A 26,499-nucleotide genomic window follows, 5' to 3' on the forward strand; every position below is an offset into this window, starting at 1 on the left:
TGGAGGACTAGGGAAAGAGACAATGTAAATACCCAGGAACAAAAATACCAGCTCTCTTCGCTATTACCTTCTCGTTTTAACCAACTCTGTTCTGAACATTGAAAACTCCGAAGGCACATTGATTTATAATGTGCAGAGATTTTATTTCTAAATAATATAGCAATTTATTAATGTGTTAATCACTGACTTTATTTATAGCATAAAACTAGCGCTTGTGGCACGATTAACACAACATGGACACCTGCAGACCTGAAAAATACAGATAGACAAGCATATTGTGTCAGATACTCTACACAATCTCAATGTCCACATACTGTATACATTACAGGAATATGTATTAAATTCAGACGAAATACTATTTTATGCTCTTAACAAACAGAAAAACGGAGAGGGGTCGTGTGTAGAGTGCTACGTTTATGACGTTTTAGGGGCCAAGGTGAAGGCCTAAGTACTTGAGAATCAGAAAATTTAATTAGGTGAAAAGTGAGGAAAGTTTAAAAAGTGCCATCCTTTCTTGTCAGGCCATATCCCTTTGAGATCCTGAGGTCGTTATTGTCTGTGTCCATGATTTTTGAATATGTAATTTTAACAGGTGAAATGTGTTTTGTAAATGACAATTAAGTGTCAGGTCTTTTTATAAATGGTAGCTAATTTACAATAAGGTAAATCTTGAACATACTGTGTGGTAGAGTTGAGAGTGTTATTAAAAATTGAGGTAGATTTAAAAAAAACACCCTGTGAACTAATTAAACTACTCATACAGAAATTACATAATTGATGGAAATTTTAAGATACCAAGTTTCATTTTTCATATAGAAAGGAAACGTGTAAATGACAAACAAGTATCAACATTACAGAATTTGTCTGTTTTTCAGTAGGTTTTTTAGTTGTTCAGACAGATCTTGTAAAAGTAAGTGGTAATGACTTTCTGGTATATTGTGTTTAGAGTCTTATCAACTATGCTATCATGTCTTTGAGTGGCCTGATATTTAAAAGCATGAAGTCAATATAGTTGTCACATAGAAGGTGTGTTTTTAATGCTGTAAGTCTGAGTAGTAGTCAGTAGCGTGTCCGTGATTTGTATTGGTCAGGGAGCAGATTGAATTTTTAAAAGCCTGAAGATCCTGCTAAGCCCCAATCCCTCCGTCCTTCTCTCCCACTCACTGATCTACCATTCCGTCTTTGTGCTGCCTGCTCCTGTTAGACACTATTTGCAACAGGGCCTCAGGCCTACGTGCGTGCTTGTGTTGAGTGGAACCATTTACACTTACAATTCAGCTTTTTAATTTTAAACTTTGTGAATTGGAGAGGGAGCAGTCATCTCTAACTACCCCTATCTCTGTGCGTAGCTGAATTGCTGTTTTCTTTTGGTCAGTGATATGCAGATGCCTGCTTTACAGGAAAGAAAGTAGTCCTAGTCCTTGGGTAGTTTCATCATCAAGAAGGGACATGAGCTCTAGTTTTTATTTCTTTTGTCGTCTGTTTCAAACAGCTTTCATTTTAATAAAAATGAATTTGTTAAGTCATTGTTTGAACTTTTCTGACATTCAAGGAGGTTTGCTTTAAACATACTAGATAAGAGCAGGAAATAAGGTACTGTAGTTATGTAGCTCCTGTCAAGTTTATCTTGCCAGGGTTGTGTTTATGGTGTGCTCTTTATTTCTTTTAAATCAGAAAGCATGCACCTTTCTGGTATAAAAATAGATGTATTTACAGAGGGAAGCTTAAGATGATGCCTATTTGTAATGAGGGTTTTTTGTTTTCTTTCTTCTGAGATATATGTGCTTAATCCTGAATTAGTTGCACTATCAGTCTATGTAGTTGTAAATTTCTTTGTCATAAAAATATATTTAGCATACAGAAATACTTAATGTGGAAATGTTTATAAGATGACTTATTTTTTGTTTAGATTGTATGTATGTGCATGGGAAGCAAGGGCAGTCACTTTCATACTCCCTTTCTACCTAGTGTTAGGAGTTTATACTGGTCCACTGTTGATCACAAGAGCAAACTGCTTAAGGAGGATGTAGTTATTTTATTTATGTTATAGAAATACAAAATTAATTATTACTGAGGTGTTAGTTATAACAATTATTTTAATTGAAAGAGGAAAATATTTTATTTTTATTTTGTGCTTTTGACTGCTTTGTACATTTGAATGTTTTCTGTACAGATTTTTTTCTTTTTTTTTAAGCTTTCTTTTAAAGCTATTTTTATACCTTTTTTTTAAAAATCATTTTTTATGTTTTGATTTAGGAGAAATAGAACAGAATCAGAAAAGCAAAATTATACCTTTAAACAGGAAAAATAAACTTTGAAGAACCTTTTTTCATGTTAAACTCTGTAAATTAGGAAAAAATATAGAAAAAATTATTTTTATTGTTTTTAGTATGTGTATCAGTTCTAAGTGGTTTTCGAATTGGAGATCTCAAAATTCTTTAAATGGTTAGATATTTTCATTTTTTGGATTATTTCTGTGTCTTGATTTGAAGCACTATTTCTTGAAGGAATGTCTATGTACATACAGATCAGGAAATGAGAGGCTGGAAAGCAGTGCAGGGAAAGGGACCTGGGGATCCTGGTTGATGGCAAGTTCAGTATGAGTCAGCAGTGCCCTGGTGGCCAGGACGGCAACCATGTCCTGGGGGTCATGAGGCACAGCATCGCCAGCCAGTCAAGGGAGGTGATTGTACCACTCTACTCTGCACTGGGGCGGCCTCACCTGCAGTATTGGGGCAGTTTGGGGCACTGCAATATAAGAAAATCACTAAGCCAGTAGTGAGGATCCAAAGGAGAGCAATGAAGATGGTGAAGAGCCTTGAGGGGAAGCCGTATGAGGAGCAGCTGAGAGCACTTGGTTTGTTCAGCCTGGAGAAGAAGAGACTGAGGGGAGACCTCATGGCAGTCTACAACTTCCTTGGGAGAGGAAGCAGAGGGGCAGGCACTGATCTCTTCTCTGTGGTGACCAGTGACAAGACCTGAGGGAATGGTCTGAAGTTGTGTCGGGGGAGGTTTAGGTTGGATATTAGAAAGAGGCTCTTCCCCCAGAGGGTGGTTGGGCACTGAACAGGCTTCCCAGGGCAGTGCTCACAGCACCAAGCCCGACAGAGTTCAAGAAGCATTTGGACAATACTCTGAGGCACATGGTGTGACTCTTGGGGATGGTCCTGTGCAGGACTAAGAGTTGGACTCGTTGATCCTTGTGAGTCCTTTCTATCTTGGCACATTCTGTGATTCTGTATGTGCAGACATGCAATGCATTTTACAGGAGCAGTTAAAAAATGCTAGAGTGCAGAGTCAGGGACTCAGATAAGGAAACAACAGACTAAAATTGCAGAAACAAACTTAATCCAGCTCCCTTCACTGGGCTTTTAACTACACTACTGTATTTCCCCCTTGTGGTCCCAATTCAATGCTTCGTAGAGTGCATGGGAAATTGCATCTGACTGGTTTACTGTTATAATCTAGTTGATATATTTGTTTTTCTTTGTTATTGTGTAGTCTACTGCTTTACCTGCTGTATATCATCCAAATAGTTCATGAATGCTAAAGTGTTTTCATCTATGAATTTTTACAAATTATCTCAAAATACATATCTGCACAAACAATAGAGATTTTTTTTACGCACATGTAAAATATTTTCATTTTACAGATGGAAGACTGAAACTGAGTCAAATAGCAAGTTAACACAAGATTTATGAGAAATTTTCAATTTGACATACTTTATTATTGAGATTTGTAGAGTTACTTTACAGCACTTAGGAAGTTCATAGCGTTGTTTTCTTTGAATTTATTTTTGGTTGTGAGTGGCCCTGCATTTCACATATCAAGCTCATTGTTTCTTGTGGCGGATTCCTAAGAATTATAGAATGGGTTTTTGCCGATGGCCTTAAAACATCTATTCAGTTTCAGCTGTCTTGATCATGCCAAGAGCTGGATAAGAATAGATTTTCTGTCCTGAAAAATTTAAAAGAATCATCCTCCATATTGTGAAGAAAACAAAATCTCTTAAAGTTGATCAGTAAGAAAAGAGACAACAATTAGATAATAACCCAAATCCCACAAGTAATTAAATGGCGTGCCTGCAATATTCAAGATAGTTAATTTCCAGCAGGAACTAGCAACCCTGGAGAGTATCCTAAGCATTGGTTATTGGCTGTTAGGAATAAAACTCTGCCTCTTAAACAGATAATTGTTGTAGTTGGTGTAAACTGGTTGAATGGAAACCTCTGCAGCCTAGTGGTCAGACCATTTCATTGTGATGTCAGTTTGTTGTCCAGCTGCTGTACGACTCAGGAATGCAAGACTGTTCAGAGGTGTAGTAATAAGCATGTTCCTAACATTGCTTTTGGGATGTAGGAAGTTCAGGTTGAAATGTGTGATTTGTATCAGGCAGAGAAATTGTTGAGCTTTTCTTCCATCATATGTCTTTTTATATTCTAATCATATGCTCTAGGCATGACTCAGAAGCTGTGGGTATATTATGGAACAGGTAGGATTTTTATTTCTTTCTTTCCTTGTGATGCAAGTTCAACTCTTCTTAAAAAAAAGAAATTATTTTTTTTTACAAATTGTCAGTTTCCAGCAAAAGATCTCTTGGATAGGAAACTTTTTTTGATTTATTAACTATGTTTTATTCAAATTCCTTAGTAAAAAAGTGTAATGTCCCAAAGAAGGCATTTCATTTTTTGTGTAACTCTGATTTGTTTCATGATATATATGTCATGTGCCATATATGAGGCAGGGATCCTGTGAATAACCAAAAGAGTATATGATTGTTAAATGAATGACTATTGTAATGCACAAGGGACTGGATTGTAGGTGTAAGCAACCATAATTTTCACATTTCTTATTACTTGAGTGCTTTGTTTTATAGTTCTAACTTTATTTTCCTCTTTTTTAATAATGTAATTTAGCAAGCTTCTTGTATGTAAACACATCTGTGATAGTGCAACCCTTATCTCTCATGTTTGAGCTAACAATCTCTCCTCTATGTTGACCAGGCACTCAGAAAGGATTAGGTAATGAGTATTTTGTTTTTGAAATTTTGTTTTCAGATCTTAGGTTTTGATAGAGACTGTCCCACTGTCTTGTATGTTATTTTTCATTCAAATATGTTGCTTCCTCTTTTTCTTCAGATATGCTTTCTGGAAATTAATGATGGGGAGTGTCTTGATTTAAGCCAGCTCTCCTCCCCCCACCCTCACCCAGTGAAAGAGGCAAAAGGCAAAGATCCTGAGTTAAGAACAATTTACTGGAAACAGTAATGAGTTAAGAAAATGAACAGTAACAGCAACAATATTAATAACAAAAGTATGAAAAAGAGAGGGTGATTTACATACCAAGAATGCTCACCAACCCGAACCAGCACCACACAGCCCCCATGACAAAGAACAAAATGGCCTCTGGACCTTCCGCGTGCACATTTGTCCCCCAAGCCTGGGACAATGAAAAACAATGGCGGACAAACCCTCTGGTAGGGACCAGTGTTACCCCACCTTTTTGTTCACTGCTTACTCCCCTGGAAAAGGAACAAAATGGCTGCAGAGGATCTGTGTGCCACCTTTTTCTTCCACCTGAAGCCACGCCCCCTTCTTGGAATTGAGAGTCCGTTCTGCCCCCCCAGAGATGACGTGGGTGGTATAAAATAATAACCTAGACATGCCCACAGGGCTCTGAGCTCTGCCCCCTCATGGCTACTGCAAAAAACTAAGATGGGGGAAAATTTAGAGATCCATCATTCGATGCTGCATACAGCAACTACCTTAGCATGTGTAGTAAAAATAAGCTGGAACATGCTTTTTGCAGTTTAAAAGCTGGGAAAATTTTGATAAGACTCTAATAAGACTGTGGTGAAAACTCATGGACAGTGATTTGTGGAGATCTAAAATCAGTTTGCTTTTTTTTCTGAAGAGAAAATTAAAAATCTGCCTGATGATTTGTCTGTTAAATTCCTAGTTCAAACTGAGATTTTTTTCTTTTTTTTTTCTTTTTTGCTACAGTACCTGCTAGGTGTTGGTTTTTATTTTGTTTTTTTTAATAAAGGGAAATGGATTTTTTTCTTCTAGTATTCTCAGTGATGATTTGTTATTCCCGGCAGATTCCTTAAAACCTGATATTGAGGTGTAATCTGTAATATGGAAATGCTATGAAACCTTTGCAGTTATAAGCATTTCCTAGAATCATATCTGTTCTATTATACTAAACTGTCATAAACTCACAGAATGGTTTTGGATGGAAGGGACCTTAAAGATCATCTCGTTTCACCGTCTGCCATGGGTAGAGACACCTTCCACTAGACCAAGTTGCTCCAAGTCCCATCTCACCTGACCTTGAACACTTCCAAGGATGGGGCAGCCACAGCTTCTCTGGGCAACCTATGCCAGGGCCTTACCAATGTGGTAGTAAAGAATTTCTTTCTAATATCCAGTCTAAATCTACCCTCTTTCAGTATAAAGCTATTCCCGGTGTCCTGTCACTACATGGCCTTGTAAAAAGTCCCTCTCCAGCTTCCTTGTAGGCTCCCTTCAGGTACTGGAAGGTGCTCTAAGGCCTCTCCAGATCCTTTTCTTCTCCAGGCTGAAAAGACCCAATTCTCTCAGCCTGTCTTCATAGGAGAGGGGCTCCAGCCCTGTGATCATCTTCATGGCCCTCCTCTAGACTTGCTCCAACAAGTCTACATCCTTCTTATGTTGGGGCCCCAGACTGGAAGAAGTATTCCAGGTGGGGTCTTAGGAGAGCAGAGTAGAGGGGCAGAATCACAGAATCATTTGGGTTGGAAAAGACCTCTAAGATCATCAAGTCCAACTGTTAACCTAACACTGTCAGGTCCACCACTAAACCGTGTCCTTAAGATCCACATCTACATGTCTTTTAAATACTTTTTAATCTGGTCAGTGGGAACTTCACTGGACTGCCACCACTTCTCAGATATGATAAATAGCAGCTTAGCCACTTCCTCTGCCAGTTTCTCCAGGATGGATCTCATCAGGTCCCATGAACTTGTGCATCTTCAGGTTCCTTAGATGTTCTCAACCCTGATCTTCTACAGCAGGCAGTTCTTCATTCTCCCAATCTGTGCTTTCAACTTCTGTAACTTGGGCGGTGTGACTGGAGTACTTGCCAGTGAAGACTGAGGCAAAAAAGTTGTGTGAGTACCTCAGTCTTTTATGCCTTCTGGGTAACCAGGTCTCTTGTTTCCTTCAGGAGAGGGCCCACATTTTCCCTAGTCTTCCTCTTATCACTGACGTACCTATAGAAGCTTTTCTTGCCCTTGATGTCCCTGGCCAGGTTTAATTCTGTCAGGGCTTTGACTCTCCTAACTTGATCCCTGGCTCCTCGGACTATCTCTTTGTATTCCTCCCAGGCTACCTGTCCCTGCTCCCACCCCCTGTAGCCTTCCTTTTTGTGTTTGAATTTATCCAGGAGCTCCTTGTTCATTCATGCAGGCCTCCTGGCATTTTTACCTCTTTATTGGTATGCATCATTCCTGAACTTGGAGGAGACAATCTTTGAATATTAACCAGCTTTCTTGGGCCTCTCTTCCCTCCCGGTCTTTATCCTGTGGTACTCTGCCAAGGAGATCCTGGAAGAGACCAAAATCTGCTCTACTCAAGTCCAGGGTAGCTTTTGCTGTTTGCCCTCCTCGCTGCCTTAAGGATCTCAAACTCTGCCATTTCATGGTCACTGCAGCCCAGGATGCTCTTGAGCTTCGCATTCACCACCAGCCCCTCCTTGTTGGTGAGAACAAGGTCCATCAAGGAAGTTGCCATCAATGTTTTCCAGGAACCTCCTGAATTGTTTATGCCCTGCTGTGTTGTCCCTCCAGCTGATGTTGGACCATGAGGACCAGGGTTTGTCAACATGAGGCTGCTCCTATCTTTCTGTAGAGGGCCTCATCCACTCGGTCTTCCTGTTTGGGCAGTCTGTAGCAGACTCCCATTGTAATGACCCCTGTCCCTGCCCTCCCTTTTAATTCTGACCCATAAGCTCTCGGTCAGCTCCTCATTCATCCCCAGGCAGAGTTCCACACACTCCAGCTGGTCATTGACATAGAGGGCAACACCACCTCCTCATTTCCGCTGCCTGTCTTTCCTAAAGAGCCTGTATCCTTCCATTCCAACACTCAAGTCACAGGAGTTGTCTCGCCACACCTCTGTGATGCCAAAAAGATCATAGACCTTCAGGCATGGGCACATCTTTAGTTCCTCCTGTTTATTCCCCATGCTGTGTGTGTTTGCATAGAGGCATTTAAGTTGGGCCCCCAATGAAACTGACTTTCTCTCTGGAGTGGCTGGAATTCCTTGGTGTCGTCCTACAGGTGCTCTCCTGCTGACCTGCGATCCCTCTCCAGGCTCTGGGCATCTCTTGCTGGCATCAAACTAGTTCGAGTGGGATGGTTTGAGGTTCCCCTCAATGTAGTTTAGTTATAAAAATGACCCTATAGAAATAGCATCAGTTATCAAAGATGTTAAATTTGCTGTACAGGACTTAGAGGCTTTATTAGTAAAATGACATTCACCTTGATAGAAAGAATTTAGTTTAATTTCATATGCATGGTTATGACATAAATATTCTGTAAATCAAGTTGTGTACAGATTCGTTAATGAAGTGTTTCAAGTAATGCTTTAGAGTTATACTTCTGCACATGTATTGCCTTCAGTGGGTTTAAATAAATATAATTACTTGAAACTGACCTATATCAATGTATTTGTTTCATGAAATAAGTTAGAATTTCAGTTGGACTTTTAATAAGTTTGTCCCTAAATCTTAGGCTATTCACATATAGTGAAATATTCACTGAACTCTGGTTTAAATTGGTGCACACAAGAAGCATTTTTGTTTTTCTTTTAATAATATATAATAATTTTATAGACTAGATTTAACCTGTTAAGCCCAATATTAGCTTTAATGATTGTGTCATAGTTGCTTAGCATTGTTTTTGTGGTTGAGTATGATAACCCCCTAATTATTGGTAAGCATTTTACGAATCTTTGTGAGTTAAAGATGTTTTTATTTTTTGGGGATGGAGTGGGTTGTGGCCTGTAGTGCTAAGATATAGTGGTAGGCTCCTGCTTGTAATTTGTTTGCAGTAGCTTTCTGCATTCTGAACATAGTTTAATAAATTCAGTGCTCATATAGCTTGCATACTTATCAGTGGTATGTTAATGTAGATATTAATTAGCTTCAGATAATGTGAGAGAATTTTTATCATTACCTGTGCAAAAGACATATACTTTTCCATTGAAAAGGACAGAGTTGTGTTTGAAAACTTGCCTTGATATTCTTTAGAAATAATTATCGCCTACTTGACTGTCAATGTCTTAGAAGATGTAGAAAAGGATGTTTGCTGTCAGTAAATATTAAGAATGATTAGCATTGGGAGGAGCTCAAGTTCTTTGTAATGTGTACCTGGAAACAAATATAAATGAATATTTTTACATCTGAGACAAGTTTATACTAACAGCAGTACTCTATATAGTACTAAACTGCTATTTCACATTATCCAATATTATTATGTGTGCCAAAACATGCAGTCATGTCAAATGTATGGACTGTGAAGGTCACTTGTGGTTCTGCAAGATTTAATTTTTGGTCTCCCATGGCAACTGTTAAGGAGAGAAAAAAGGGTTATGAATTGAGAATTGTCCCTGGATCATGTCCTGTTAGTTCAATGTGAAGAGTTTAAATTTTCTGGAGGAGATAAACAGCCTGTTGTCGCAGGAACAGATCTTTTCCTTGATGCTCTCCTTTCAGTTGTGTGTATTATCACAGAGGTTTGTGGTAAGTTATTACACTACTGGAAAACAGGATGGGAACTCAGTAATTTGAAAGCCTGGGTGAATAGCTAGCAAGAGATAGTATCCCTACCCATGTAGGTACCTTAGTGTCACATGAAAAAAGGAAACATGGGGAACTGAGAACTAGCTACTCTATTTCTACTTGAGTGTGTATGTTAATGTTGATGCAAGTTTAAGGTAGTTGAGGCCTGATCCATTTCAGCTGTTCTGGTCTTCTTTAAATGGCACATGAATGAAACTAGAAGAGTTTCAAGCTTCATTTTTGATGCTTCTGTATTGCCAGAATATTCCCATAAATATGTGTAGTCTCTGGGTCTCCTTTGTGCTAAAGTAATTCCCAATTTGGAAAAAAACTAATTTGATTCTATACTTATACAATTGTGAAGCTGCAGAGAACCAAGAATCTTTTCCAAAATGAGCCTGTGACTTGTGAAATAATGTTAATGTTTCACACTAGAAAGATTGAGCTACCTCTCTAAAAGGTGGGTGTATATCACTTGCATCCCAGGGAAGACTGCAAAGATCAACTTTAGTTTTCCCTTACAGGTGCTGCTCTACATAAATATAGAAATGCTCTGCTCCACACCTTACTTTGTACATACTTATTTTCATTTGTCAGTGAGTAATGGTAAGCAAACAGCTATAACTGTATTTTTCCCATAACCTGAAATACATAACACTTATTTTGGAATATTTTTAAATGTTTAATTTTTAAGTAATTAAAAGATATAGTGATGATAATCCCATTTCAGTGGGGTTTTTATTGTTTTTTTAACATATGTAAAACTCTCTGTGACACTTTAAATGTAACTTATCTGCATTTTAAAATCCATACCCTTGCAGAAAAAACCAGATACTTCATTGTGAATTGTTGCAGTTGAACAAATTATGAAAATAAAGTGTTCAACATGCAATTGTGTAAATTCTATTAAAACTAAAAAAAGAGCATGACTGAGTAATCTAGTCTTCAATTTATTTATTTATTTGATTTATCTGCATGGTCAATTGTGGCTGTCCATGTATCTGTAACATATGGGCTACAGTTCACCTTTGCCTTAGCAACAACCAGGATAATAGTGCTGTCTGAATACTTTAGTAGAAAGGTTTGTATTAAAGCCTCAGACAAATCAAAGGCTATAATTAGCCTTCTCTTTCACAGGAGTGAGCTTTAGATCCTTAAGAAAAGAAGATGGTAGTCATTTAGAGTCAAGTGCCTGGAGAATAAAGTACATAGAAGGTAAGCAGAACATCTGTAGGTTGGATACAGACAGAGATGGAAGGTTTCAGTGTGGATTGTCTTGGTGTGATCCTGTGAAGACTGATCTAACTTTATGGAGCAGTTCTTGGGCCTTCTCCATATGCCTATAACATAGGTTGGCAGTTCAGTCAGTAACTTAGAACTGTGTGGCCTAAGACTTGCTTCTTTTTTATTTTCACATATCAGTTTAGAATTTAGAGATGTATTTATAGGATGCATGTGGATTTTTATTAATAAAATGATATCTGGAACTCATACAATTAAAGAAAATTCACAAATGAGAAAATGCAGTTTTTGCTGTTTTAGTTGTTAATTGATAACCAACTTTTTCATATTGGAAGGTGTGACTTACTCTTATAAATTATGAAAAAATATTTGTCATATATTAATTAAGCAAAGTGCAGTGCATTTATCCTCTTAGATTTTACCATCACTTCTTCAAAGAAGTAATTTTAAAACTTCTTTTTTTCGTTTACTATGTAGTTCTTTGCCATATTTTTGTCAACCTCATTATCTCCTTGCTTTTGTGAGTTTGTATATGTGATATAATTTCAATATGCTTTTTGAAAAGGCCATATGAACACTTCATTAAGTAAAGTTAGAAACAGGTTTAACTAAACTAAAATAAGCTGTTTTTACAGTGAGACTTAGATTTCTGAATTTCTTTGATGTTATTTTTAATATTCTACTTAAATAAAAATCTTTTTCATCCTTTTTCATTAGTAAAGGCTTAACTCATCTCTCCCCCTCCCCCCCCCAGTTTTGAAATTGGCTGTTTAGTTACTAACTCACATAAGGCAATGAAGAAGCCACATCATGAAAGATCTCTCAAGGGGGAAAAAAATTAAAAACCTCTTGTACCACTTTACTTTGGGGCATTGACAGAAGAGGTTGGTTGGGTGAACTATGAATGAGGCTGTCTTTGTCTGGTTTGTGTGTTATAACATATTAGCAAATGAGAGCTTTGCAAGTGTGTGAAGTGAACAACATGGAAAGACTTTAGTCCCTTTCTCATCTTGCAAAATATGAACAAGACATATTTCAGCTTAGGTGAACTGGGTAAGTTTCTGGGAGAAAACTTCGTTTCTGAGGAGGCATGTTTGGCGATTTACAATAATTACATAGTTTGTTTTACAATATTACTTTTTAAAATTAAAAATATTTAAAAATGATTTAGGAATACTGCCTTTAAAGTCTGTTAATAAAATAGGTCCAGGGAAACATTTTAGCTGATTGGAAGATATTAACAATGATGATGATTAGAGAGATGGAGCCCCTCTCCTGGGAGAATTGTGAATGTTCAGCCTGGAGAAGAAAAGGCTCCAGGGAGTCCTTATAGCAGCCTTCCAGTACCTGAAGGGAGCCTACAAGAAAGATGGAGTTTTTACAAGGGCATGTAGTGACAGGATAAGGCAGAATAGCTTCAAACCGAAGGAGGGTAGATTTAGATTAGATATTAGGAAGAAATTCTTCCCTGTGAGGGTGGTGAGGCCCTGGCACAGGTTGCCCAGAGAAGCTGTGGCTGCCCCATCCCTGAAGTGTCCAAGGTCAGGTTGGATGGGGCTTGGAGCAACCTGGTCTAATGGAAAGTATCCCTGCCCATGGCAGGGGGTGAATCTCAATGGTCTTTAAGGTCCTTTCCAACCCAAACCATTCTATGATTGTATGAAATTTTAGTATAATTGAACAGATGGGATAGCTCTGCATGGATCTTTTTGTTTCAATACATCTCTTATTTCCTTGGCTTTTTGGGGGAAGTATGTAGGTGGGTTTGTTTAGTCTCGAGAAGAGGAGGCTCGGGGGGACCTCATTGCTCTCTACAACTTACCTGGAAGGAGGTTGTAGTGAGGTGGGGGCCAGTTTCTTCTGCCATGCCTGCAGTGAGAGGACCACAGGAAATGGCCTCAAGCTGAGACACGGGAGATTCAGTTTGGATATTAGAAAAAAATTTTCACTATTAGGATGCTCAGGCACTGGAATAGGTTGCCCAGGAGGAGGTGGAGTCACCACCCCTGGAGGTGTTTCAGAGGCATCTGGATCTGGCACTGGGTGATGTGGTTTAGAGATTACAGTGGTAGAGCTGGGTGGATGGTGGGACTGGATGATCTTGAAGGTCTCTTCCAACCTTGATTCTATGATTAACAAATATGAATATGTTGTCTCGTTTGCTTACTTGTATTTAGTTATAGTTTAGTTATAGTAATAATGTGAATAGCATGTGAATATACATGACAAGTGTACCCTCTGCTTGGTTAGGAGCTGGCTGGAGGGCTGGGCCCGGAGAGTGCTGGTGAACGGAGCTGCATCCAGCTGGCAGCCGGTCACTAGTGGTGTTCCCCAGGGGTCTGTGTTGGGTCCAGTCCTGTTTAACATCTTTGTTGATGATTTAGATGAGGGGATTGAGTCCATCATCAGCAAATTTGCTGATGACACCAAGTTGGGAAGGAGTGTTGACCTGCTGGAAGGCAGGAGGGCTCTGCAGAGGGATCTGGATAGACTTGAGAGATGGGCTGATTCCAATGGGATAAAGTTCAATAAGGCCAAGTGCCGGGTCCTGCACTTTGGCCACAACAACCCCATGCAGCGCTACAGGCTGGGCACAGAGTGGCTGGAAAGCAGCCAGGCAGAAAGGGACCTTGGGGTACTAATTGACAGGAAGCTCAACATGAGCCAGCAGTGTGCCCAGGTGGCCAAGAAGGCCAATGGGATCCTGTCCTGTATCAAAAATAGCGTGGCCAGCAGGACCAGCCCAGTGATCCTTCCCCTGTACTCTGCGCTGGTGAGTGTTGTGTTCAGTTCTGGGCCCCTCAGTTCAGAAAGGAAAGATATTGAGGTGCTGGAGCGAGTCCAGAGAAGAGCAATAAGGCTGGTGAAGGGACTGGAGCATAAGTCCTATGGGGAGAGGCTGAGGGAGCTGGGGTTGTTTAGCCTGGAGAAGAGGAGGCTCAGAGGTGACCTCATCACTGAAGGGAAGTTCTAGCCAGGTGGGGGTTGATCTCTTCTCCCAGGCAGTCAGCAATAGGACAAGGGGGCATGGGCTCAAGCTCTGCCAGGGGAAATTTAAGTTGGATATCAGAAAAAAATTCTTTACAGAGAGAGTGCTGAGGCATTGGAATGGCCTGCCCAGAGAGGTGGTGGATTCACCATCCCTGGAGGTTTTTAAAGTGAGATTGGATGTGGCACTGAGTTCCATGATCTAGTAAATGGACTGGAGTTGGACCAAGGGTTGGACGTGATGATTGCGGAGGTCTTTCACAACCCAATAAAAAGAAAAAAACCCCACCTTATCTCTGTAGGATATTTTGAATGGTTTTCAATGATATTGTACTCCACAGCAAAATAAAAACAATGTATGGTCTCTGATCAAATTTCTAGAAAAGTTATGTCAGAGAAAATATTTAGATTGTTCTTTAAAAACAACATAATGATATTGGTGGAAGAAAATACATTATAATTTAAGGTCTAGCACACTTTGATTTTAACTAGTGTTTCATTTTGGAATTATTGTAATGGTATAAAGCTGAAACACCTTAGTTCTGTTATTTCGAAATAAAATCTGTTTAAATAGAAGCATTTTCTAAGCTATGTCCACTTTGGCAATTGACAGTTTTCAGTGAAAATTTCTAATTAATTTTTTTAAATTCAGTTTAATGAACACCTATCTGGGGGTGACTATCTACATAAATACTTTCTCTCTCTAGCCATTAATGGTGAGGAAAGTGGGATTTTCACCAGTGTCTTTCCTTTGTACATTAATTATGAGGGCCTTATATGATGTTATGTAATTTGAACAATGTTCTTAAATTTCTGGCTATCAAATGATTTTTCTTTTGTACATATATAAGATAGTAGCTGTTATGTCTCTTACAGATCTTACATGTGCTTCTTGTCTTTCCTGTTATTTTTTAGCTCCTATCACAGTCCACTTCAGAGAACCTTAGGCAGCTTTGATCTCGTGGATTACTTTAAATTTTGCTCAATAGGCAGGTATACTAAGAAGATGGCTAGGACTTCTGGAGGAGGTTCAGTCATCTTTGCTTTAATATGGATTTTTTGGATATTCCTTTAGCAAACAAAAAATCTCTGTTTACCAGATTTGAATTTAGAAAATGCAGGACAGAGTGTTAAGATCCCCATAGTTCAGTTTACCACTCAACCATAACCCTATCTACTGTACTTTTTATGTGAGGTTTGTATGACAGGGCAGTGGTCACATGGTTGTACAGCTTCCTATATTTAAGACTGCTACATTCCTAAAAAATAGTCTTTCAGAATATTTGATTATTTTAGTATAATGTTAGTTGCCTTTCAGTCTGTTTTCTAAAACTACAGAGGACATATCATGGTATGTTGGAAATTACTTTTTTTTCTTCCCTCGTGTGGGTTTGTCTATCCAACTGACTGTATTAAACTACTGAGGCTGCTAGTACAAGACCAGACTTTAATATTAACAGCAATATACATAACTGTTCTCTGTACTTCAAGTTACCTGTACAGTATATTTTCTTAGCTTTTGAAGTTACTCGCTTGAAGAACAAGTGGTTAAAATATGGTAGGATGGTGTAAAAGGTAGTGGTATTATAAAAGAAAAAAATACAGAGCCTTGCAACTTTTAAAGTTTCCAGCACCTAGCAGCAGAGAGCATTCTGCACCCTTTGTCTGTCTAGTCAGGTGTCATACACAGCTTGTGCCTTATGACTCTTGAAACTGGATGACTGATATCAAATTGATAAAGAAATGCCTCTTCCCACATACTGGTCCAGAGATCACAGTTACAATGTAGCAGAAATCCTGACAATTGGATAACAATTTTTTTTCCTGGTAACCAAGATTTAACTTAAAAAAATTAGCAAAAACCCCACAGTGAATTGCAATACGTTGTTTTTTTGTGAAATGGCATACAATATGGTATTTTTAAAGAATGTTTCCTTACAGTCTGTTGGTTAAGCTTTGCTGAGTGATCTCTCTCTGTCCTTGTTTCGACCCAGGAGCCTTTTGTTATATTTTCTCTTGAAACAAAGACAAAATAATAGGGCTTAAAATTTAACTATATTTTTGCTAGCTTTTGAATTAGCTGGGACTTTGCAAAATGTAATGTAATGTAACTGTTTGCAAGTGGGGCCAGCCCAAGAGGTGGGCAGTTAAGATAAAAAGAGAACTAGATTTAACTTGAGTATGTGCAACCAAGATAAGAGGACTTGCTTGAAAGGAAAAGCAGCTCGAAGCACATGAGAAGTGCTTTTTAACACAGAGGGGTGGGGGGAAGCAGAACCTGGACATAAGGGGGTGGTGAAGAACAGTAAACAACATAAGACATAAACAACAGAATGTAAATCTACAGAGTGCCTGTAACAGATAACATTTGGAGCTAACTCCTTAAAAAGGGCTGAATTTTGTATACCCAGTGGACACATACTTGGGGGCATGGGTCCCCTGCGTGGCCAGGCCATAATAAAATTGTGCTTTACTATCAATATCTAGTTTTTCTTTAAATCACTCTCCCCTGTCCAGCTGAGGAGGGGAGTAATCGAGCAGCTTGGTGGACACCTGGCAGCAGCCAGGGTCAACCCACCACAACATCTACACCTGCAAATAGATGTTAGTGATTTAATTTATTCCAGCCATATTTGTTCAGTTTGTAATTTAGTTCATTTAAATATGAGTCTGAAACACTTTGTTGGGGGGGGGGGGGGGGGGGGGGGGGGGGGGGGGGGGGGGGGGGGGGGGGGGGGGGGGGGGAGGGGGGAGGAGGAATTGTGAATATGATTTTCATGCATCTTTAACATGTAACACGTAAATGCTGAATTTATTACTGCTGTCCTCTACTGTACACTGAGCAGAGGCCCACAGCATCCTGTGCTTTTACAAACATACCCCAATCCCTATAATCTTTTGCATTATGTAGTCCTGCCAGGCTGCTGTCATCATTCGCGGTCTTTTCCCTATCTCTTGTGGATGTTTGGAAAATCCTTATTATATGGTACACAAATTTCATGCTTGAAGCAAGGATGGAGGACAGAGAGACATTCTTAAAGTTACCTTTAAAATGTTCATTTCTATAAGAACAATGTGTTTTGGTTTGATAGTCAAGGAAAAATACCTTTTGCTCTGTGTAGTTTCTCCAAGAAATTAGGGTGACATAGAATTGGTAGGGGCTACCCAGGTCATCAAGTTTAACGCCTGCAATAGCTATAATAATACAGTGGTCATCTACCTCAGAAGAAGCCAAGTAAAATTGACTCCATGTACTGTTTTGTCTCATAATTTCATTCTGACAGCATTACCATACAGACAGTATTACCCATAGAAACAGAGAATTATTAGACCAAGATATTAAACAATTGGAGATGCAAGTATAAAACAGTGTATAAAGAGGTGATGGATGACAGGGTATTGTTTTAGGGGGTTTTTTGCAGTTTTTCAACTTATTTTCCAGCTCCACTCTCAAAGTGCACTGCCCTTGCTACTTTTTTGTTGCTGAATTGTGTGTTAGACAGCTATGAAAGGTCCTAACTGGTGGTTAGTAGTTCCAGTGGCTATACTAAAACTGTTCTGTGGACCAATAAATCTGTTCCTACTGAAGCTGATTGTTCAAGAGACATTTTCTGTACTAATTTTTTGGGGGAAGTGTGTATGGGGTGGAAGTTTCTGTTTTGGGGGTAGAATGTTTCAGTATGTATCGTTCAAGTTTTTAAAAATCTATTGTAGTATGTTACTGTACCCTAACGGTCATTTAATAATGAATTTATGATCTGGTAGTTCTTGAAATAAAATTATGTGAAATAATATTAAAAATTTACAGATTTAAATGCAAGTAAATGACCTCTTCCATTCTTAGGTGCTTTACATTTGCTTATCTAGCTTAATAAGAAATTAAAACAACACTTTTAACCCTTTTAATCATTAATTTTTTCTTTTATGGAGTAAGCATATTGCAATTCCTAGATGCATTTCACTTTTTACCTAAGCGGTTACCTCTGCAAAGGCTTATCTAGATACACATTCTCTATATATACTAAATTTCTCCTTATGTTTATAACTTTGGTTATTTTGGCCTTTTTCTTCCTTTGCTTTGTAAAATTAGATTTCCAAATGAAAAACAGTATTTCAAATAAGGAGATATTAATTTGTCATGTAGGTTACTAAGATGGAGGATACACTAGAAACTTTTGCAGACACATTTGTTAAGAATTTGTGTGTGAGTGATGTTTTCTTGGGGGTCTTAGTAAAGGTGCAGGTTTTGCTAATCAGTAATTTCTGTCAGTGTATTGATCTAAAATTGTCAGGGTAAAGTAGATTTGCGGCGGCCAGAGGAAGCAGAGACAACTCAGGCTGCAGTCTGATCAGAAGGCTAATACCGAAGACAAAGGACTTTATTTTTAGTTACATCTTCACTTTTATCTACTCTTGTATATAACATGCCAGCACACTATTGGTTAATTAGTTCACTAAGCATACATGGAAAAATCTTACTGGTTACAAGGTATCACACATTCTACAGATAGCTCTCTGCTCCTTAAGGTTACATTCATCAGTTACCTCAGACCTTAGGAGATACACACACACACACTATCATCCCCCCTACATAAAATATGGAATAAATATACTCTTATAAGATGTTGTTAAACTAGGGAACTGTGCCTTTTTTATAGCTAAAAGTTTAAGTGCTGACTGAAGCAGTAAGCAAAGGAAAGCTGATTACTTTCTTTATATATTTTCCTTTTTTTTGGAACATTTTGTAATGATGCCTCTCTTTCCTAGTTTGTATTTATTTGTACTAGTTAAAGACAGACTGGAAAGGTCTGCACTCTTGAAAAAGGGCAATGTCAGATTTTAACTGTGAAGAATAGGCCATTTCCTCCTCACTTTAAACCCCTAGTCGTTAGTTTATATAAATAACTTAGTCCTTCTGATTTTTATTATTTTTCTTTTGTATTGATCTTTACCTTTCATTCTGCTAGTTTTGGAAAGACATTTAATATTGAATGATGTAGTTAAAGCAAGATAAAGAAGTGGTGTGACAGCAGTACTTTCAAAGGTATTATCAAAATGTGAGTTCCTGATGAGTATCTATGTTAAGCTCAGATTATTTACTCTTGTTAAGCTTTTAATTTATTTGTGTCTCTGCTTAGTCATCAGTTTCTATTACAAAGTCTCTTACAGGTTGTTCTAGAAACAATTTGGAATAAGTTGTATGTAAATTGTATATTTACAAGCACCATCTATAGTCATACTTTTCATGGCATTTGAACTACAAGAATTATGTAAGCATAACTTGGAATCTTCATGAGTTGTGGAGTTGGGTTTCTTAGTACTGTTGCCTAAATTCCTGTGGAAATAGACACTCAGAAACAATATTAATGGAGAAAGATTGATAGTATACCTTTATTGAAAGCTTTCAAGGTGCACACACGTAACCAGGGATGTTACAGTTTTATAACCTCTCTAGCCATTAGCATGTGTGTTATCTCTGACCAACCATGGTTTAAAGTAAAAAATGTCGATATTTTTTGAGCTCCCAAGGGTTTGGCACAAGAGTCAAAAACACGTCCTTCATAGAAGTATGGTCAGTGCTCTGATTTATTGTTTATATTACACACACACACACATATCGCATACTTTTTGAGTCCACGAATAGTACAGGAATATCATTGGGTGTGCTTGCTTTACCATGCAGCTGGATTGGTACTTTTCTGTGCTGGTTTAAAGATAAACCAGCAGGAGAAATGGACCCACCACAAGAGAGATTATAAGTCAGAGTTACAATTTAATGAAAGATGTTACCATAAATACACTGACACAAAGAGAAATTGTTTTAAACTCACAAAACCTAGCAGTACAACCCAGTGTCCTGGGGCACAAACCCAAAGGGGGTTTGTTAGCCCTTGTGCTGAGACCCACATGGTTCCCCCCCAAGTCCAAAGCAAAAAGAAGTGAGAAACCTGTTGGTGCAGATGATGGCTGTAGTGTGGTCGAGAGTGGCTGTTGTACTCTAGTCAAGAGCAGTGGTCTCCTCCTGTCCCAGTCCTGCTGCTCCTCTGGATCCAACGAACCCTTCCCAAGGTCTTACCCACCACTTATGTACCCTCAGGGAGCACCCAGTCCCCTCCCCCTGGGCGGGGACTCACACAATGGGTGATTAACTCTGGGAGCCAGGGGGTGTTGTTGAACCGTTGATGGCTCATTAGCAGCAATGGCCACCCCCCCCCCCCCCCCCCCCCCCCCCCCCCCCCCCGCCCCTCACCCCCCGCCCTCCGGGTGTGAAGGTGCTAATGATTCCCTGGGCAGGGGAGTAGAATACACAGCTTTGATCACCCACACACAGTGATAGCTGTTCCCACCTCCTGAACTAGGACATTTACTCAAAACTATGCCCTTCTGTATCAATGTGTTTACCTGCTTCTAATGGCTGCCACATTCTTTCTATTGTTTACTGCTCTTCTTGAAGCAGGCTTAAAGATGCAGGGGCCCTGTTTCCCTTTCCATGGGCTGGGTTGTGCACATAACTTCTAAGTTCAAATTTCTCCCAACAATGGTTCTCATTTCCCCTGGTGCCCCACCCATAGAGGTCTTCAGAACTGACCCTTGGAGAAGCTCTAGGGTGTCTAGGCATTCTTCTTGTGTTTTGTCTTCAAACTGTCTGCAGGTGGTCCTTCTTAAACATCATGGCCTCGAGAGAGCTTGAGAATGTAAGAGAAAACATTTTAGTAATTTCTAATACCACCTAATATGTGAGCAAAACAGGAAAATCCATGTAACCTATGTAATTCTAAAAATCTACAAAATATACACTAAAATCCTTAGGCATCAGTATCATAGTTGCATGTTGTAGTGGGTTGACCCTGGCTGGATGCCAGGTGCCCATCCAGCTGCTCTATCACTCCTCTTCCCATCCGGAAATGGGAGAGAGAATAAGATAGAAAACGACTCATGGTAAGACAGTTTACTAAAGCAAAAAAGCAAAAGCTTGTGCATGCAAAAGCAAAGAGAAAAATAACAAGGTTTATTCTCTAGTTCCCAGCAGCAGCGATGGCCAGCCACTTCCCGGGAAGCAGGGTGTCGCAGGTTTGGCCTAGCTGTTGCCAACCCTGGACTGGCCCCCCTTCCCCCTCCCAGAACCTTCCCAGCAAAGGAAAGGAAAAAAAAAACTGAAAAGAAACGGACTCTAAAGAAACTGAACTGAATAAAAAGAATAAATTATATTTACTAACATTTACAAACCACACTGTATACACAATACATAGGATCCCACCCCCCAGGGGAGAGGGGAAGGGAGAAAAGGGGATTGATTAGCCGGAAAATAGGGAAGACACCAACCCAACCCAAAGAAACCGAATGAATCAAAACAAACACAATTAAAAACCTCAAGTAAGGGGAACAAGAATGAAACAATCTCACCCAGGACAGGAGAAACACCAGGGACCGGAGGGACCAGACTTCAACCACCTCCCTCCAGCTCCTCAGCCAAGGAAGGGAAAGCCAGAAGGAACCAAACCACTCCCCCACTGCTACGTGGAAGACACGTGTGGAATACTTGTAACTTCCTTAGATACAATGGTTGCTGAGGAAGCCATGGGTCAAACCATTACACAGGGCTTCAGCAACGTTGAATGGTTTCTTAGCAGGCAGCTATTGGAAACAACGAATGCCCCCCTTCCTGCTCCTTTCCTTAGCTTTTATATCCGAGCTGACGTCATATGGTCTGGCATATCCCTTTGGTTAGTTTGGGTCAGCTGGCCTGGTCGTGTCCCCTCTTAGAATCTTGCTCTTGATTGGGGAAGGAATGTTACAGTGCTGATGCTGTGCTCAGCAGCAGCCAAAACACTGGTGTGTTGTCAACACCCTTCTAGCTCCCAATGCAAAGCACAGCACTGGGAAAGCTGCTATGGGGAAATGAACTCCATCTCAGCCAGACCCAATACATGTTTATTTGTTTTATGTTGTAATGGGCATTTAAACTACTGTTTCAGATACTGAAAGTAGGACTTGATGGTATAAAAGTCAGGTAATTTAGTGCCTTTTTGAAGTAGCTATGCAGTTTTGACCACTGCACCATTATGCATCCCTTTAGAGACTTGTTCATTTCCATTTTTCTGTTTGTTCTTTCTTTGATCTTCAGTCCTTTCAAAACTGTCAGATGAATGCCACCAAATGCAGGTGAACAGAATGGACAGACATGCTCTGGAGCCAAGGATTGCGCTGAGGGAGCAAGGCGAGCTTTCCTACCCAGCAAGACCTCGGGACTAGAGCAGAGAGGCGCTCCAGCCCCCTCCTCCCAAGCGGGAAGAGGTGGAGCTATGACTCAGAGGCAGGTCTGACTCAGCGTGGGCGATGCCATCAGGGACAGTGCCCACCCCCCACCAGTACAAAACCCGGCTCCAGGGAGCATGAGGGAATCAAGCTGGCAAACAGGGCATGGTGTGGCAGTGAGACGCTGCAGCTCAAGCTGTTAGCTCGGTTGGTAGCCCTCGCTGAGGTGGTTCACATATTGTGCCATTAGGACAAAAGTTGCATTCTCTGTGCGCACCAGAAAGGATGTGTTGACGCAGCCCACGAAACATGCAGCTGTCCAGGTCTCAGACTGCAGGGAGTGCCACAGCTTGGCACTGCTCTCAGAGGGCAGCAGAGACAACAGCTGTGAACGATCTGCTCAGCCTGGTGGTAGAGCTGAGAGAGGAGGTAGAAAGGCTGAGAAGTATTAGAAACTCTGGAGAGGCCATTGACTGGTGTAGCTGCATGCTACCATGTCTTAGACAAATGCACCCACCATCCACTTCACAAGAAGCAATGGATCCCCTACCCTCTCACCACCAGGCGGAAGGAGGGGACCTTAGAGATGGAGGGGAATGGAAAGGGGGTTCTGCTTGGGGCAGCAGGCAAATCCCCTCCCGACCTCTCTCACCTTCCCAGGTGCCCTTAAACAGTAGGTATGAGGCCCTGGAACTTGAGGACCAGGGAAATGAGAATGTGGATGAAGGTCCATCCAGGTTGGAGGGGTCACCTAGGGCAGAGCAGCCTATCCCTCACATCATGACCTCCTCAGTTAAGAAAAAAAGGAAGGGTAGTTGTTGATGATCCTTCTGAGAGGAATAAAGAGACCCTATATACAAATTGGACCCAACACATAGGGAAGTGTGCTGCCTCCCTGGGGCCTGGGTTAAGGATATCACCAGGAAACTTCCCAGCCTGGTATGGCCCACTGACTATTACCCACTGCTGGTTTTTCAGGTTGACACTGGTGAAGTCCCAACAAGAAGCCTGTGGACAATCAAGAGGGACCTCAGGGCCTTGGCATGACTGGTCAAGGGATCTAGAGCACAAGTTATGTTCTCTTCTGTACTGCCAGTTGCAGGGAATGATGGGGCAAGAAACAGGGAAATCCTACAGATGAATGCCTGCCTCCAAGTCTGGTATCACCAGCAGTTTTTTATGTTTTTTTGATCATGGGTAGATTTATATGATACCAAGCCTGATGGCAACAGATGGGGTCCACCCATCTCAAAGGGGAAAAAGAATCTTAGCTCAGGAGTTAGCAGGGTTCCTTGAGAGAGCTTTAAACTAGATTTGAAGGGGGAGGGGGACAAATCCAGGCCCAACAGAGATAAGCCTGGGGATGGCATACCACTGTTTGAGGGATGGTGTGCTAGCAAGGTGCTTCAATCTGCTGTCTCACTTGAGGTAGGAGATGAAAATCCATGCAGCAGCAAGGATGCTAGGGTTATTGATATGCTAGAAATCCCAGAAGTACCTGGGAATGCTCACACAAGAATTGGGGCTTATCCCTGCATAAAGACAGAGAGGTCAATAGCCCAACAGAATCGCATGTTGTGCTGGTTTAAAGGTAAACCAGCAGAAGAAATGAATCCAACTATAAAGAGATTACAAGTCAGAGTTACAACTGACTAAAAAGATTATAATAAATACAATGAAAATTTGGGTTTAACCTGCAAAAGAACAGATGTATAACCCAGCACCCTGGGGCACAAAGAGAATGGCATTTATTAGCCCCTGTGCTGAGTGCCACATGGTCTCCCTGAGTGCAAAGTAAAAGGAGAGGAAATCGGTTGATGAGGATGATGATCACAGTCTTGTCGAGAGTGGCAGTCGCAGTCCTGTTGAGGTTCTGGCCCTCCTCTGGATCCAATTAGTGGTACCAGAAGTCCCAAACCCCAAAGATTATATATGCTCAGGTTCAGGTGGGAATGTCCACTACCTCCCCTCAGGGCAGGGAGTTTCACAATGGGTGATTTAACTCTGTGAGTCATGGGATATTTTTGGAATCTTTGATGGTCTAGGTCATTGCAGCTGCCTATTGTGCCAGTCCCTACTCTCGGGACCGAGATGGGGGACGGCTCTCAGAATGATCCAGACACACACAGGAGTCTTGAAACTCCAAAAAGCATTTATTTCCAGTTGGGATGGAGTTTTAAGGCTTTGGATAGGGGCAGGGTTTGGAGGGGATTGGACAGTACATGTGAGGGCAGAGTTAGGCTTAGGTACTGGGAGGAACCACACAGGGACATCCGGGGAAAGGGAAAGGAGGAACCATGGGGAATACAGAGACTGTGAGCAGGGGGCAGGTGGGCTTCAGGAGCAGCTGCCGCCCTGTGCCGCCTTAGGAGTAGTGGAGTCTGCTGCAGCAAGGCAGGGGAGGGGTGTAGAACTCTCTCAGACTCAGGGAAACCGCCAAGGTACCTTCACGGCATGGAAAAACCTCAGGAAAAAAACACACAGAGAGGGGGAAGGAACAGGGGGGGTGTGAGCCTTGGGGGTTGAGCCTGACACCCTAGTGGCCCATTAGCAGACATGTCCCCTCAGGCTGGATGTGAAGGCGCTAATGCCTCCCTGGAGGGGAGTTATCACACCTGAGTCATTGGTGTGAAAATAGGAAAACTTCCCTATCTCACAGGGTTCTTTAACACCCATCTTGTAGCCTGAGGTGTCAGGTGTGCCCTGGGCAGCTTCTGCAAATGATTCGTTATTAACATTTCATTAGAAATGGCATAGAGGGTGTAGATTACAAAGTTTTGGTTACACCCACACAGTGATAAACTGGTCCCGGCCACTGTAACTAGGACACATGTACACCAATGCATGCAGCATGGGACACAAACAGGAGGAACTGGAAGTCATGGTGCAGCAGGAAAACTATGACATAGTAGCCATAACAGAGACATGCTGTGGGATCACTTGCATGACTGGAGTGATATAAACTCTTCAGAAGGGATTGGCAAGGAAGGAGAGGCTTTAGATAGCTCTGTATGTTAGGGAGTGTTCAGATTGTCTGGAGCATAATGATGGTGATGATAGAGTCGAGTGCTTATGGGTAAGGACCAGGGGGAAAGCCAACAAGGCAGATCTCCTGGTGGGAGTCTGTTATAGACCACCCAGCCAGGATGAAGAGGAAGATGAAATATTCTATGAGCAGCTGGAAGAAGTCTCATGATCACTGGTCCTTGTTCTTGTGGGGAACTTCAGCTTACCAGATGTCTGCTGAAATACAACACAGCAGAGAGGAAACAGTGAATCTATCCAGGAGATTCCTGGAGTGTATGGAAGAACTTGAGTTTTTGATTCTCAGACAAGTAAGGAGGGGGGTCAGAAGAACTGCCACCTTGGACTTCCAGAGGGCAGAATTTGGCCTATTTAGGAGATTGGTTGAGAGCGTCCCTTGGGGGGCAGTCCTGAAGAGCAAAGGGATCCAGGAAGGCTGGACATACTTTAGGAAGAAAACCTTAAAGGCACAGGAACAGGTCATCCCCATGTGCCAAAAGACGAGCTGGCAGGGAAGAAGACTGGCCTGACTGAACAGAGAGCTTTGAATGGAACTCAGGGAGAAAAAGAGTTTATCACCTTTGGAAAAAGGGGCCGGCAGCTCAGGAAGGCTACAAGGATGTGAGGTCATGCAGGGAGAAAATTTGAAGGGCCAAAGCCCAGCTAGAACTTCATCTGGCCACTGCTGAAAAAGACAACAAAAAGTGTTTCTATAAATACATCAGCAACAAAAGGAGGACCAAGGAGAATCTCTATCCTTTCCTGGATGTGGGGGGGAAACACAGTGACAAAGGATGAGGGAAGGGCTGAGGTGCTTTATGTCTTCTTTGGCTCAGTCTTTAATAGCAAGACCAGTTGTTGTCAAGGTACCCAGGCCCCTGAGCTGGGTGAGAGAGACAGGAAGCAGAATGAAGCCCCCATAATCCAGGAGGGAATGGTCAGCAATCTGCTATGCCACTGTCTTAGGTTTGAGGGGAAACCTCAAAATGTTTACCCACAAACAGAGGAGGGGGTTCCTCCACAATAATCACGCCACTCTTTATTAAATTTAAGAAAAGGAACTTTAATCAGAAAATGGATATAAGAAGGATAACTGTTCTTAACTGCTATATGTATATATATATGTAGGTATAGATATAACTGTAAACAGACCAAAGCAAACTGCTT

The 26,499-nt window shown here is 40.9% G+C and overlaps 1 protein-coding gene across 2 annotated transcripts in view; it reads left to right on the forward strand.

The window, feature by feature from the left end:
• Positions 1 to 26,499, forward strand: part of LOC139683003 (nipped-B-like protein) — a 184,061-nt gene that overhangs the window by 897 nt on the left and 156,665 nt on the right. The gene's annotated exons all lie outside the window — the stretch shown is intronic.

Source organism: Pithys albifrons, chromosome 26, assembly GCF_047495875.1.
Source record: "Pithys albifrons albifrons isolate INPA30051 chromosome 26, PitAlb_v1, whole genome shotgun sequence".
NCBI classification, from domain to species: Eukaryota; Metazoa; Chordata; class Aves; order Passeriformes; family Thamnophilidae; genus Pithys; species Pithys albifrons.